This window comes from Amphiura filiformis, chromosome 8 (assembly GCF_039555335.1).
Source record: "Amphiura filiformis chromosome 8, Afil_fr2py, whole genome shotgun sequence".
NCBI classification, from domain to species: Eukaryota; Metazoa; Echinodermata; class Ophiuroidea; order Amphilepidida; family Amphiuridae; genus Amphiura; species Amphiura filiformis.
This window is the reverse complement of record NC_092635.1, coordinates 40,034,284-40,049,502: the sequence shown is the minus strand read 5'-3', so window position 1 is coordinate 40,049,502 and position 15,219 is coordinate 40,034,284. Positions and strand designations below refer to the sequence as shown.

The 15,219-nt window shown below is 38.1% G+C and overlaps 10 non-coding genes across 10 annotated transcripts; all 10 read left to right on the top strand.

Annotated features, from left to right (window-relative positions):
* The first annotated feature begins 2,978 nt into the window (after positions 1-2,978).
* On the top strand, positions 2,979-3,140 carry LOC140159732 (U1 spliceosomal RNA). Its single transcript, XR_011859902.1, has one exon. It is a non-coding gene; the product is annotated as a U1 spliceosomal RNA (small nuclear RNA).
* A 1,141-nt stretch (positions 3,141-4,281) lies between these two features.
* LOC140159713 (U1 spliceosomal RNA) lies at positions 4,282-4,444 on the top strand. The gene has a single exon (XR_011859884.1). It is a non-coding gene; the product is annotated as a U1 spliceosomal RNA (small nuclear RNA).
* A 1,139-nt stretch (positions 4,445-5,583) lies between these two features.
* On the top strand, positions 5,584-5,745 carry LOC140159731 (U1 spliceosomal RNA). The gene has a single exon (XR_011859901.1). It is a non-coding gene; the product is annotated as a U1 spliceosomal RNA (small nuclear RNA).
* A 1,136-nt stretch (positions 5,746-6,881) lies between these two features.
* On the top strand, positions 6,882-7,042 carry LOC140159737 (U1 spliceosomal RNA). The gene has a single exon (XR_011859907.1). It is a non-coding gene; the product is annotated as a U1 spliceosomal RNA (small nuclear RNA).
* Positions 7,043-8,181: 1,139 nt separating this feature from the next.
* LOC140159714 (U1 spliceosomal RNA) lies at positions 8,182-8,344 on the top strand. The gene has a single exon (XR_011859885.1). It is a non-coding gene; the product is annotated as a U1 spliceosomal RNA (small nuclear RNA).
* A 1,136-nt stretch (positions 8,345-9,480) lies between these two features.
* Positions 9,481-9,642, top strand: LOC140159730 (U1 spliceosomal RNA). Its single transcript, XR_011859900.1, has one exon. It is a non-coding gene; the product is annotated as a U1 spliceosomal RNA (small nuclear RNA).
* Positions 9,643-10,779: 1,137 nt separating this feature from the next.
* Positions 10,780-10,941, top strand: LOC140159729 (U1 spliceosomal RNA). Its single transcript, XR_011859899.1, has one exon. It is a non-coding gene; the product is annotated as a U1 spliceosomal RNA (small nuclear RNA).
* Positions 10,942-12,078: 1,137 nt separating this feature from the next.
* On the top strand, positions 12,079-12,240 carry LOC140159728 (U1 spliceosomal RNA). Its single transcript, XR_011859898.1, has one exon. It is a non-coding gene; the product is annotated as a U1 spliceosomal RNA (small nuclear RNA).
* Positions 12,241-13,377: 1,137 nt separating this feature from the next.
* LOC140159727 (U1 spliceosomal RNA) lies at positions 13,378-13,539 on the top strand. Its single transcript, XR_011859897.1, has one exon. It is a non-coding gene; the product is annotated as a U1 spliceosomal RNA (small nuclear RNA).
* A 1,137-nt stretch (positions 13,540-14,676) lies between these two features.
* LOC140159752 (U1 spliceosomal RNA) lies at positions 14,677-14,839 on the top strand. Its single transcript, XR_011859918.1, has one exon. It is a non-coding gene; the product is annotated as a U1 spliceosomal RNA (small nuclear RNA).
* Positions 14,840-15,219: the final 380 nt, after the last annotated feature.

Sequence of the window (15,219 nt, the reverse complement as noted above, 5' to 3'; positions counted from 1 at the left end):
CTTCAAGGTGTAGAAGGGCACCCTAATGTCATACAAAAGAAAAAAGAAATAATTAGAAATATAATTGGGTTTGTTTGGAAGCAATGGTTTAAAAACTCTGAGAAGTGGCACAAAGTTACCCCATTTTACGGTATGTAGGCTACATTACGCTCAATAATTTTGGAAATAATTAGTTGTTAACATGCATCAGACTTGTCCACATTCTTAAAAATATAGGGGTAACTTTGCTTGCTTCCAGGCAGTTCGTTGATGTAAAATAAATATATAGAGAAAGGTTACAAATATAAGCCAATATGGATTATAATATGATAGGTGCAGCAAACTTTCAAAGATGGTGACTTGCACATTTCATCAACAGTCTTTGATTATACTACACGGTTGAGTGCATAGCAATGTAAGAGCTGTGGAGCTTCTAGCTGAAAAATGGGCCTCTTTGATTGTTTTTGTCGAAACCTCAAGTGTTCCCTTCATTAAATCAGATTTTTAAAAATATCAAACGAAAGCTAACACTTCCCCCTAAAAACACTTTTCGTAACTAGGTCAACAGATAACGCAAGTTAATGTTATAGCAAGGCGAATGTGGAAAATCTGTTGAAAACTACCTATCCAAGCACATTTTTGTGACCAAAATGTAGGTATTAAAAGTCAAAACCTCAAATGTTCCTTACAATATTTTTTCAAATTTTATGTCATTAAATGAAAAAGCACACTTATAATTATTGTCCATATACTAGCGTCACTAGAGTGAACAATGGCCAATTCTCTTTTAATTGCAAATCTTGTGCAAAAAGTTACTATTTTCGCCTGTTTGGGCATACGGGTTGTAAATTCAATGAACTATGACTTTGCTAAAGAGCGCTTACAATATGTGATTGTATTTCCATGCTCAGTTTGAACTGTCTGAACAGAAGATTTATGCTTGCTTAGGAATAAGTTTTTTTGAATAGTAGGCCTACACCAAAAATTTTTTAGAGTCATTGACATTATCTTTGAAAGATCATTACAACAATATCATGATATGTCTTCTTTTACTTATTCATGATTTACTTTGTTTCTTAATGACCTAGCACTCTTCCAGTCATCTGGATCATTATAGTTTTGTGAGCCTTTTAATTGAAGTAATCCCTCTCTTTAAGCTTCTTTAGATAATTAGATGAAATCATTATTGATCAATTCAGGAAGTTGAGAACCCTTATCCTGCAAAACATCAAGTGCATTATTTAAATTATCACATCAGAAAACAGAATCCCTCAATATTGACTTAGTGACCGCCAATGGTAGCATTAAGGTATCGCCCCTATAGGTGTAAAATATACCGGTAACTATCCACTTTAGATAGCGTGGTATTCCTATAAAATCAGTATTTTATTGACATTGGGGGGAGGAGGACGACAAAATGAACATTGTTGATGATGACCCATTTCCGGGGTTGAGTCAGAAAATTCTGCAAAAATACGTCAAAACACCCATTTCCCTGGTTTATAATGACATGTTTTCACTTCACGGGGGAAGCATATCACTTTGAAACTGTCTTTAGTTTTAGATAACGCTAGATAAAAATCAGGTGGTGGCCGCATTGCATACTCTAAATTCAGTAAATTTTCATCGTCAACCGTGTAATTGAATGGGATTATTTTGAAATTTTAAAACGCATGAAATATCACAAACAAATAGGCCTATGTTAATAAATAATATAAATACAAGCTAAAACCGTTGGGGTTCGACAATGAACCCCACAAAACTAACCGAGTATAAAAAATTATGGAAAATGCCATACGGCCGGGCGGTTTCACAAGTTGCCGGCTCATAATGCCACTCGCCGCCTGATAAAAATCCTCAATTCAAGAGGACTTACGAGGGTTGAGGGCGCACCACCAAATCGCTCCACGTTTTATGTAACAACGAAATGCGGTTAGAATAGTCGAAATGCGGTTAAAATAGTCCACCGCTTATTTGAGCTTGTTGCGGCTTTAGTTTCTAAACGTACTGTCAAAATTCACTTGTTTTCAGCTCATTTGCTTCCGACAAGTGTCTACATGAAGAAATCTGAGAAAAAGTAACAATTTTGTTTTTTGGTGAGTTTGAACAACGTCCGGTTTGGAAAATGGAGTGATTTTTTAGGGTTAGATTTGCACCTTTTATTTTTTTTGCGGTAAAATAGCAAAAAAGAGCAATAATACCGTTAAGAGAATAATATTTTACACATGATCAGTTTTAATGTGATACCAAGCTTTATATCTAAAGTAGGCCTACGTACGTTTTTTCATTGCCATCCAAAAGTGCGTCTTTTGAAAAGACTCTTTTCCTCTGTGTTTCAATGGCGCATTTGAATGGTGGCACACTCTCTTATATTATTCCGTGTGTAGCCAATATTTTCCCAAGAAAAGACGATGATGTTGTTTCCATGGTGAGTGTTTCAAATGTGGTCTTCAGTAGATAGCAACGTGTCCCTACAAAACTATATTCAGCCTAGTAAGATATTCCTACAAAACTATCTTCCGATAGCAAGATATGTAGGTATACAAAGCTATCTTCAGTAGATAGCACTCCGTACAAAGCTATTATATAATTTGCTAAAGGTAGTTGATCGACAAATTTTCATTTTAGGAAAATCGGGCTAGCCGAATTGATGTATGCATATGGCGGTGTGTCTGAACTTCCGCCGCGTGCCTGATGACGGATTCCGAATTGATCAATATTTTAGCCCCGCCCTTCAACCTTCTTTGTCAACATCAAGTTAAACATGTTAAAAGAGATATAAAATACAGCGATATTTTACTAATTTCCTGAATTTAATTAAAATCAAAAGCAAAACGGAACGAAGTTCAAAGTAAATAAGAAATCAGTTCAGCGCAATGCGAAGGGAAGAAAATTGAATTCGGAACTTGATTTTACAACTTCAAAAGGCGCTACTTGCGCGACACCATGGATTATACATTTAATTTTTATTCGGTTCGAAAATGTCCACGTTTCAAAGCATACTTACCTGGCGCAGGGGTAGCTTTGATCATGAAGGCAGCTCCCCTATGGTGAGGCCTTGCCATTGCACTTCGGCGGGTTGACCCATACGATTCCCCCAAACGTGGGGAACTCGGGCGTATAATTTCTGGTAGTGGGGGCTGCGTACGCGCTATCCCCTAATATTCAAATGAAAAGATAGAACCATTGGGAGTAAGAAATCCTCACAGTTCGACAGAGAGCGAAATGCGGTTAGAATAGTCGAAATGCGGTTAAAATAGTCCACCGCTTATTTGAGCTTGTTGCGGCTTTAGTTTCTAAACGTACTGTCAAAATTCACTTGTTTTCAGCTCATTTGCTTCCGACAAGTGTCTACATGAAGAAATCTGAGAAAAAGTAACAATTTTGTTTTTTGGTGAGTTTGAACAACGTCCGGTTTGGAAAATGGAGTGATTTTTTAGGGTTAGATTTGCACCTTTTATTTTTTTTTTGCGGTAAAATAGCAAAAAAGAGCAATAATACCGTTAAGAGAATAATATTTTACACATGATCAGTTTTAATGTGATACCAAGCTTTATATCTAAAGTAGGCCTACGTACGTTTTTTCATTGCCATCCAAAAGTGCGTCTTTTGAAAAGACTCTTTTCCTCTGTGTTTCAATGGCGCATTTGAATGGTGGCACACTCTCTTATATTATTCCGTGTGTAGCCAATATTTTCCCAAGAAAAGACGATGATGTTGTTTCCATGGTGAGTGTTTCAAATGTGGTCTTCAGTAGATAGCAACGTGTCCCTACAAAACTATATTCAGCCTAGTAAGATATTCCTACAAAACTATCTTCCGATAGCAAGATATGTAGGTATACAAAGCTATCTTCAGTAGATAGCACTCCGTACAAAGCTATTATATAATTTGCTAAAGGTAGTTGATCGACAAATTTTCATTTTAGGAAAATCGGGCTATAGCCGAATTGATGTATGCATATGGCGGTGTGTCTGAACTTCCGCCGCGTGCCTGATGACGGATTCCGAATTGATCAATATTTTAGCCCCGCCCTTCAACCTTCTTTGTCAACATCAAGTTAAACATGTTAAAAGAGATATAAAATACAGCGATATTTTACTAATTTCCTGAATTTAATTAAAATCAAAAGCAAAACGGAACGAAGTTCAAAGTAAATAAGAAATCAGTTCAGCGCAATGCGAAGGGAAGAAAATTGAATTCGGAACTTGATTTTACAACTTCAAAAGGCGCTACTTGCGCGACACCATGGATTATACATTTAATTTTTTATTCGGTTCGAAAATGTCCACGTTTCAAAGCATACTTACCTGGCGCAGGGGTAGCTTTGATCATGAAGGCAGCTCCCCTATGGTGAGGCCTTGCCATTGCACTTCGGCGGGTTGACCCATACGATTCCCCCAAACGTGGGGAACTCGGGCGTATAATTTCTGGTAGTGGGGGACTGCGTACGCGCTATCCCCTAATATTCAAATGAAAAGATAGAACCATTGGGAGTAAGAAATCCTCACAGTTCGACAGAGAGCGAAATGCGGTTAGAATAGTCGAAATGCGGTTAAAATAGTCCACCGCTTATTTGAGCTTGTTGCGGCTTTAGTTTCTAAACGTACTGTCAAAATTCACTTGTTTTCAGCTCATTTGCTTCCGACAAGTGTCTACATGAAGAAATCTGAGAAAAAGTAACAATTTTGTTTTTTGGTGAGTTTGAACAACGTCCGGTTTGGAAAATGGAGTGATTTTTTAGGGTTAGATTTGCACCTTTTATTTTTTTTGCGGTAAAATAGCAAAAAAGAGCAATAATACCGTTAAGAGAATAATATTTTACACATGATCAGTTTTAATGTGATACCAAGCTTTATATCTAAAGTAGGCCTACGTACGTTTTTTTTCATTGCCATCCAAAAGTGCGTCTTTTGAAAAGACTCTTTTCCTCTGTGTTTCAATGGCGCATTTGAATGGTGGCACACTCTCTTATATTATTCCGTGTGTAGCCAATATTTTCCCAAGAAAAGACGATGATGTTGTTTCCATGGTGAGTGTTTCAAATGTGGTCTTCAGTAGATAGCAACGTGTCCCTACAAAACTATATTCAGCCTAGTAAGATATTCCTACAAAACTATCTTCCGATAGCAAGATATGTAGGTATACAAAGCTATCTTCAGTAGATAGCACTCCGTACAAAGCTATTATATAATTTGCTAAAGGTAGTTGATCGACAAATTTTCATTTTAGGAAAATCGGGCTAGCCGAATTGATGTATGCATATGGCGGTGTGTCTGAACTTCCGCCGCGTGCCTGATGACGGATTCCGAATTGATCAATATTTTAGCCCCGCCCTTCAACCTTCTTTGTCAACATCAAGTTAAACATGTTAAAAGAGATATAAAATACAGCGATATTTTACTAATTTCCTGAATTTAATTAAAATCAAAAGCAAAACGGAACGACGTTCAAAGTAAATAAGAAATCAGTTCAGCGCAATGCGAAGGGAAGAAAATTGAATTCGGAACTTGATTTTACAACTTCAAAAGGCGCTACTTGCGCGACACCATGGATTATACATTTAATTTTTTATTCGGTTCGAAAATGTCCACGTTTCAAAGCATACTTACCTGGCGCAGGGGTAGCTTTGATCATGAAGGCAGCTCCCCTATGGTGAGGCCTTGCCATTGCACTTCGGCGGGTTGACCCATACGATTCCCCCAAACGTGGGGAACTCGGGCGTATAATTTCTGGTAGTGGGGACTGCGTACGCGCTATCCCCTAATATTCAAATGAAAAGATAGAACCATTGGGAGTAAGAAATCCTCACAGTTCGACAGAGAGCGAAATGCGGTTAGAATAGTCGAAATGCGGTTAAAATAGTCCACCGCTTATTTGAGCTTGTTGCGGCTTTAGTTTCTAAACGTACTGTCAAAATTCACTTGTTTTCAGCTCATTTGCTTCCGACAAGTGTCTACATGAAGAAATCTGAGAAAAAGTAACAATTTTGTTTTTTGGTGAGTTTGAACAACGTCCGGTTTGGAAAATGGAGTGATTTTTTAGGGTTAGATTTGCACCTTTTATTTTTTTTGCGGTAAAAAAAAAAAAAGAGCAATAATACCGTTAAGAGAATAATATTTTACACATGATCAGTTTTAATGTGATACCAAGCTTTATATCTAAAGTAGGCCTACGTACGTTTTTTCATTGCCATCCAAAAGTGCGTCTTTTGAAAAGACTCTTTTCCTCTGTGTTTCAATGGCGCATTTGAATGGTGGCACACTCTCTTATATTATTCCGTGTGTAGCCAATATTTTCCCAAGAAAAGACGATGATGTTGTTTCCATGGTGAGTGTTTCAAATGTGGTCTTCAGTAGATAGCAACGTGTCCCTACAAAACTATATTCAGCCTAGTAAGATATTCCTACAAAACTATCTTCCGATAGCAAGATATGTAGGTATACAAAGCTATCTTCAGTAGATAGCACTCCGTACAAAGCTATTATATAATTTGCTAAAGGTAGTTGATCGACAAATTTTCATTTTAGGAAAATCGGGCTAGCCGAATTGATGTATGCATATGGCGGTGTGTCTGAACTTCCGCCGCGTGCCTGATGACGGATTCCGAATTGATCAATATTTTAGCCCCGCCCTTCAACCTTCTTTGTCAACATCAAGTTAAACATGTTAAAAGAGATATAAAATACAGCGATATTTTACTAATTTCCTGAATTTAATTAAAATCAAAAGCAAAACGGAACGAAGTTCAAAGTAAATAAGAAATCAGTTCAGCGCAATGCGAAGGGAAGAAAATTGAATTCGGAACTTGATTTTACAACTTCAAAAGGCGCTACTTGCGCGACACCATGGATTATACATTTAATTTTTTATTCGGTTCGAAAATGTCCACGTTTCAAAGCATACTTACCTGGCGCAGGGGTAGCTTTGATCATGAAGGCAGCTCCCTATGGTGAGGCCTTGCCATTGCACTTCGGCGGGTTGACCCATACGATTCCCCCAAACGTGGGGAACTCGGGCGTATAATTTCTGGTAGTGGGGACTGCGTACGCGCTATCCCCTAATATTCAAATGAAAAGATAGAACCATTGGGAGTAAGAAATCCTCACAGTTCGACAGAGAGCGAAATGCGGTTAGAATAGTCGAAATGCGGTTAAAATAGTCCACCGCTTATTTGAGCTTGTTGCGGCTTTAGTTTCTAAACGTACTGTCAAAATTCACTTGTTTTCAGCTCATTTGCTTCCGACAAGTGTCTACATGAAGAAATCTGAGAAAAAGTAACAATTTTGTTTTTTGGTGAGTTTGAACAACGTCCGGTTTGGAAAATGGAGTGATTTTTTAGGGTTAGATTTGCACCTTTTATTTTTTTTGCGGTAAAATAGCAAAAAAGAGCAATAATACCGTTAAGAGAATAATATTTTACACATGATCAGTTTTAATGTGATACCAAGCTTTATATCTAAAGTAGGCCTACGTACGTTTTTTCATTGCCATCCAAAAGTGCGTCTTTTGAAAAGACTCTTTTCCTCTGTGTTTCAATGGCGCATTTGAATGGTGGCACACTCTCTTATATTATTCCGTGTGTAGCCAATATTTTCCCAAGAAAAGACGATGATGTTGTTTCCATGGTGAGTGTTTCAAATGTGGTCTTCAGTAGATAGCAACGTGTCCCTACAAAACTATATTCAGCCTAGTAAGATATTCCTACAAAACTATCTTCCGATAGCAAGATATGTAGGTATACAAAGCTATCTTCAGTAGATAGCACTCCGTACAAAGCTATTATATAATTTGCTAAAGGTAGTTGATCGACAAATTTTCATTTTAGGAAAATCGGGCTAGCCGAATTGATGTATGCATATGGCGGTGTGTCTGAACTTCCGCCGCGTGCCTGATGACGGATTCCGAATTGATCAATATTTTAGCCCCGCCCTTCAACCTTCTTTTTGTCAACATCAAGTTAAACATGTTAAAAGAGATATAAAATACAGCGATATTTTACTAATTTCCTGAATTTAATTAAAATCAAAAGCAAAACGGAACGAAGTTCAAAGTAAATAAGAAATCAGTTCAGCGCAATGCGAAGGGAAGAAAATTGAATTCGGAACTTGATTTTACAACTTCAAAAGGCGCTACTTGCGCGACACCATGGATTATACATTTAATTTTTTATTCGGTTCGAAAATGTCCACGTTTCAAAGCATACTTACCTGGCGCAGGGGTAGCTTTGATCATGAAGGCAGCTCCCCTATGGTGAGGCCTTGCCATTGCACTTCGGCGGGTTGACCCATACGATTCCCCCAAACGTGGGGAACTCGGGCGTATAATTTCTGGTAGTGGGGGGCTGCGTACGCGCTATCCCCTAATATTCAAATGAAAAGATAGAACCATTGGGAGTAAGAAATCCTCACAGTTCGACAGAGAGCGAAATGCGGTTAGAATAGTCGAAATGCGGTTAAAATAGTCCACCGCTTATTTGAGCTTGTTGCGGCTTTAGTTTCTAAACGTACTGTCAAAATTCACTTGTTTTCAGCTCATTTGCTTCCGACAAGTGTCTACATGAAGAAATCTGAGAAAAAGTAACAATTTTGTTTTTTGGTGAGTTTGAACAACGTCCGGTTTGGAAAATGGAGTGATTTTTTAGGGTTAGATTTGCACCTTTTATTTTTTTTGCGGTAAAAAAGCAAAAAGAGCAATAATACCGTTAAGAGAATAATATTTTACACATGATCAGTTTTAATGTGATACCAAGCTTTATATCTAAAGTAGGCCTACGTACGTTTTTTCATTGCCATCCAAAAGTGCGTCTTTTGAAAAGACTCTTTTCCTCTGTGTTTCAATGGCGCATTTGAATGGTGGCACACTCTCTTATATTATTCCGTGTGTAGCCAATATTTTCCCAAGAAAAGACGATGATGTTGTTTCCATGGTGAGTGTTTCAAATGTGGTCTTCAGTAGATAGCAACGTGTCCCTACAAAACTATATTCAGCCTAGTAAGATATTCCTACAAAACTATCTTCCGATAGCAAGATATGTAGGTATACAAAGCTATCTTCAGTAGATAGCACTCCGTACAAAGCTATTATATAATTTGCTAAAGGTAGTTGATCGACAAATTTTCATTTTAGGAAAATCGGGCTAGCCGAATTGATGTATGCATATGGCGGTGTGTCTGAACTTCCGCCGCGTGCCTGATGACGGATTCCGAATTGATCAATATTTTAGCCCCGCCCTTCAACCTTCTTTGTCAACATCAAGTTAAACATGTTAAAAGAGATATAAAATACAGCGATATTTTACTAATTTCCTGAATTTAATTAAAATCAAAAGCAAAACGGAACGAAGTTCAAAGTAAATAAGAAATCAGTTCAGCGCAATGCGAAGGGAAGAAAATTGAATTCGGAACTTGATTTTACAACTTCAAAAGGCGCTACTTGCGCGACACCATGGATTATACATTTAATTTTTTATTCGGTTCGAAAATGTCCACGTTTCAAAGCATACTTACCTGGCGCAGGGGTAGCTTTGATCATGAAGGCAGCTCCCCTATGGTGAGGCCTTGCCATTGCACTTCGGCGGGTTGACCCATACGATTCCCCCAAACGTGGGGAACTCGGGCGTATAATTTCTGGTAGTGGGGACTGCGTACGCGCTATCCCCTAATATTCAAATGAAAAGATAGAACCATTGGGAGTAAGAAATCCTCACAGTTCGACAGAGAGCGAAATGCGGTTAGAATAGTCGAAATGCGGTTAAAATAGTCCACCGCTTATTTGAGCTTGTTGCGGCTTTAGTTTCTAAACGTACTGTCAAAATTCACTTGTTTTCAGCTCATTTGCTTCCGACAAGTGTCTACATGAAGAAATCTGAGAAAAAGTAACAATTTTGTTTTTTGGTGAGTTTGAACAACGTCCGGTTTGGAAAATGGAGTGATTTTTTAGGGTTAGATTTGCACCTTTTATTTTTTTTGCGGTAAAATAGCAAAAAAGAGCAATAATACCGTTAAGAGAATAATATTTTACACATGATCAGTTTTAATGTGATACCAAGCTTTATATCTAAAGTAGGCCTACGTACGTTTTTTCATTGCCATCCAAAAGTGCGTCTTTTGAAAAGACTCTTTTCCTCTGTGTTTCAATGGCGCATTTGAATGGTGGCACACTCTCTTATATTATTCCGTGTGTAGCCAATATTTTCCCAAGAAAAGACGATGATGTTGTTTCCATGGTGAGTGTTTCAAATGTGGTCTTCAGTAGATAGCAACGTGTCCCTACAAAACTATATTCAGCCTAGTAAGATATTCCTACAAAACTATCTTCCGATAGCAAGATATGTAGGTATACAAAGCTATCTTCAGTAGATAGCACTCCGTACAAAGCTATTATATAATTTGCTAAAGGTAGTTGATCGACAAATTTTCATTTTAGGAAAATCGGGCTAGCCGAATTGATGTATGCATATGGCGGTGTGTCTGAACTTCCGCCGCGTGCCTGATGACGGATTCCGAATTGATCAATATTTTAGCCCCGCCCTTCAACCTTCTTTGTCAACATCAAGTTAAACATGTTAAAAGAGATATAAAATACAGCGATATTTTACTAATTTCCTGAATTTAATTAAAATCAAAAGCAAAACGGAACGAAGTTCAAAGTAAATAAGAAATCAGTTCAGCGCAATGCGAAGGGAAGAAAATTGAATTCGGAACTTGATTTTACAACTTCAAAAGGCGCTACTTGCGCGACACCATGGATTATACATTTAATTTTTTATTCGGTTCGAAAATGTCCACGTTTCAAAGCATACTTACCTGGCGCAGGGGTAGCTTTGATCATGAAGGCAGCTCCCCTATGGTGAGGCCTTGCCATTGCACTTCGGCGGGTTGACCCATACGATTCCCCCAAACGTGGGGAACTCGGGCGTATAATTTCTGGTAGTGGGGACTGCGTACGCGCTATCCCCTAATATTCAAATGAAAAGATAGAACCATTGGGAGTAAGAAATCCTCACAGTTCGACAGAGAGCGAAATGCGGTTAGAATAGTCGAAATGCGGTTAAAATAGTCCACCGCTTATTTGAGCTTGTTGCGGCTTTAGTTTCTAAACGTACTGTCAAAATTCACTTGTTTTCAGCTCATTTGCTTCCGACAAGTGTCTACATGAAGAAATCTGAGAAAAAGTAACAATTTTGTTTTTTGGTGAGTTTGAACAACGTCCGGTTTGGAAAATGGAGTGATTTTTTAGGGTTAGATTTGCACCTTTTATTTTTTTTGCGGTAAAATAGCAAAAAAGAGCAATAATACCGTTAAGAGAATAATATTTTACACATGATCAGTTTTAATGTGATACCAAGCTTTATATCTAAAGTAGGCCTACGTACGTTTTTTCATTGCCATCCAAAAGTGCGTCTTTTGAAAAGACTCTTTTCCTCTGTGTTTCAATGGCGCATTTGAATCGTTGGCACACTCTCTTATATTATTCCGTGTGTAGCCAATATTTTCCCAAGAAAAGACGATGATGTTGTTTCCATGGTGAGTGTTTCAAATGTGGTCTTCAGTAGATAGCAACGTGTCCCTACAAAACTATATTCAGCCTAGTAAGATATTCCTACAAAACTATCTTCCGATAGCAAGATATGTAGGTATACAAAGCTATCTTCAGTAGATAGCACTCCGTACAAAGCTATTATATAATTTGCTAAAGGTAGTTGATCGACAAATTTTCATTTTAGGAAAATCGGGCTAGCCGAATTGATGTATGCATATGGCGGTGTGTCTGAACTTCCGCCGCGTGCCTGATGACGGATTCCGAATTGATCAATATTTTAGCCCCGCCCTTCAACCTTCTTTGTCAACATCAAGTTAAACATGTTAAAAGAGATATAAAATACAGCGATATTTTACTAATTTCCTGAATTTAATTAAAATCAAAAGCAAAACGGAACGAAGTTCAAAGTAAATAAGAAATCAGTTCAGCGCAATGCGAAGGGAAGAAAATTGAATTCGGAACTTGATTTTACAACTTCAAAAGGCGCTACTTGCGCGACACCATGGATTATACATTTAATTTTTATTCGGTTCGAAAATGTCCACGTTTCAAAGCATACTTACCTGGCGCAGGGGTAGCTTTGATCATGAAGGCAGCTCCCCTATGGTGAGGCCTTGCCATTGCACTTCGGCGGGTTGACCCATACGATTCCCCCAAACGTGGGGAACTCGGGCGTATAATTTCTGGTAGTGGGGACTGCGTACGCGCTATCCCCTAATATTCAAATGAAAAGATAGAACCATTGGGAGTAAGAAATCCTCACAGTTCGACAGAGAGCGAAATGCGGTTAGAATAGTCGAAATGCGGTTAAAATAGTCCACCGCTTATTTGAGCTTGTTGCGGCTTTAGTTTCTAAACGTACTGTCAAAATTCACTTGTTTTCAGCTCATTTGCTTCCGACAAGTGTCTACATGAAGAAATCTGAGAAAAAGTAACAATTTTGTTTTTTGGTGAGTTTGAACAACGTCCGGTTTGGAAAATGGAGTGATTTTTTAGGGTTAGATTTGCACCTTTTATTTTTTTTGCGGTAAAATAGCAAAAAAGAGCAATAATACCGTTAAGAGAATAATATTTTACACATGATCAGTTTTAATGTGATACCAAGCTTTATATCTAAAGTAGGCCTACGTACGTTTTTTCATTGCCATCCAAAAGTGCGTCTTTTGAAAAGACTCTTTTCCTCTGTGTTTCAATGGCGCATTTGAATGGTGGCACACTCTCTTATATTATTCCGTGTGTAGCCAATATTTTCCCAAGAAAAGACGATGATGTTGTTTCCATGGTGAGTGTTTCAAATGTGGTCTTCAGTAGATAGCAACGTGTCCCTACAAAACTATATTCAGCCTAGTAAGATATTCCTACAAAACTATCTTCCGATAGCAAGATATGTAGGTATACAAAGCTATCTTCAGTAGATAGCACTCCGTACAAAGCTATTATATAATTTGCTAAAGGTAGTTGATCGACAAATTTTCATTTTAGGAAAATCGGGCTAGCCGAATTGATGTATGCATATGGCGGTGTGTCTGAACTTCCGCCGCGTGCCTGATGACGGATTCCGAATTGATCAATATTTTAGCCCCGCCCTTCAACCTTCTTTGTCAACATCAAGTTAAACATGTTAAAAGAGATATAAAATACAGCGATATTTTACTAATTTCCTGAATTTAATTAAAATCAAAAGCAAAACGGAACGAAGTTCAAAGTAAATAAGAAATCAGTTCAGCGCAATGCGAAGGGAAGAAAATTGAATTCGGAACTTGATTTTACAACTTCAAAAGGCGCTACTTGCGCGACACCATGGATTATACATTTAATTTTTTATTCGGTTCGAAAATGTCCACGTTTCAAAGCATACTTACCTGGCGCAGGGGTAGCTTTGATCATGAAGGCAGCTCCCCTATGGTGAGGCCTTGCCATTGCACTTCGGCGGGTTGACCCATACGATTCCCCCAAACGTGGGGAACTCGGGCGTATAATTTCTGGTAGTGGGGACTGCGTACGCGCTATCCCCTAATATTCAAATGAAAAGATAGAACCATTGGGAGTAAGAAATCCTCACAGTTCGACAGAGAGCGAAATGCGGTTAGAATAGTCGAAATGCGGTTAAAATAGTCCACCGCTTATTTGAGCTTGTTGCGGCTTTAGTTTCTAAACGTACTGTCAAAATTCACTTGTTTTCAGCTCATTTGCTTCCGACAAGTGTCTACATGAAGAAATCTGAGAAAAAGTAACAATTTTGTTTTTTGGTGAGTTTGAACAACGTCCGGTTTGGAAAATGGAGTGATTTTTTAGGGTTAGATTTGCACCTTTTATTTTTTTTGCGGTAAAATAGCAAAAAAGAGCAATAATACCGTTAAGAGAATAATATTTTACACATGATCAGTTTTAATGTGATACCAAGCTTTATATCTAAAGTAGGCCTACGTACGTTTTTTCATTGCCATCCAAAAGTGCGTCTTTTGAAAAGACTCTTTTCCTCTGTGTTTCAATGGCGCATTTGAATGGTGGCACACTCTCTTATATTATTCCGTGTGTAGCCAATATTTTCCCAAGAAAAGACGATGATGTTGTTTCCATGGTGAGTGTTTCAAATGTGGTCTTCAGTAGATAGCAACGTGTCCCTACAAAACTATATTCAGCCTAGTAAGATATTCCTACAAAACTATCTTCCGATAGCAAGATATGTAGGTATACAAAGCTATCTTCAGTAGATAGCACTCCGTACAAAGCTATTATATAATTTGCTAAAGGTAGTTGATCGACAAATTTTCATTTTAGGAAAATCGGGCTAGCCGAATTGATGTATGCATATGGCGGTGTGTCTGAACTTCCGCCGCGTGCCTGATGACGGATTCCGAATTGATCAATATTTTAGCCCCGCCCTTCAACCTTCTTTGTCAACATCAAGTTAAACATGTTAAAAGAGATATAAAATACAGCGATATTTTACTAATTTCCTGAATTTAATTAAAATCAAAAGCAAAACGGAACGAAGTTCAAAGTAAATAAGAAATCAGTTCAGCGCAATGCGAAGGGAAGAAAATTGAATTCGGAACTTGATTTTACAACTTCAAAAGGCGCTACTTGCGCGACACCATGGATTATACATTTAATTTTTTATTCGGTTCGAAAATGTCCACGTTTCAAAGCATACTTACCTGGCGCAGGGGTAGCTTTGATCATGAAGGCAGCTCCCCTATGGTGAGGCCTTGCCATTGCACTTCGGCGGGTTGACCCATACGATTCCCCCAAACGTGGGGAACTCGGGCGTATAATTTCTGGTAGTGGGGGACTGCGTACGCGCTATCCCCTAATATTCAAATGAAAAGATAGAACCATTGGGAGTAAGAAATCCTCACAGTTCGACAGAGAGCGAAATGCGGTTAGAATAGTCGAAATGCGGTTAAAATAGTCCACCGCTTATTTGAGCTTGTTGCGGCTTTAGTTTCTAAACGTACTGTCAAAATTCACTTGTTTTCAGCTCATTTGCTTCCGACAAGTGTCTACATGAAGAAATCTGAGAAAAAGTAACAATTTTGTTTTTTGGTGAGTTTGAACAACGTCCGGTTTGGAAAATGGAGTGATTTTTTAGGGTTAGATTTGCACCTTTTATTTTTTTTTTTTGCGGTAAAATAGCAAAAAAGAGCAATAATACCGTTAAGAGAATAATATTTTACACATGATCAGTTTTAA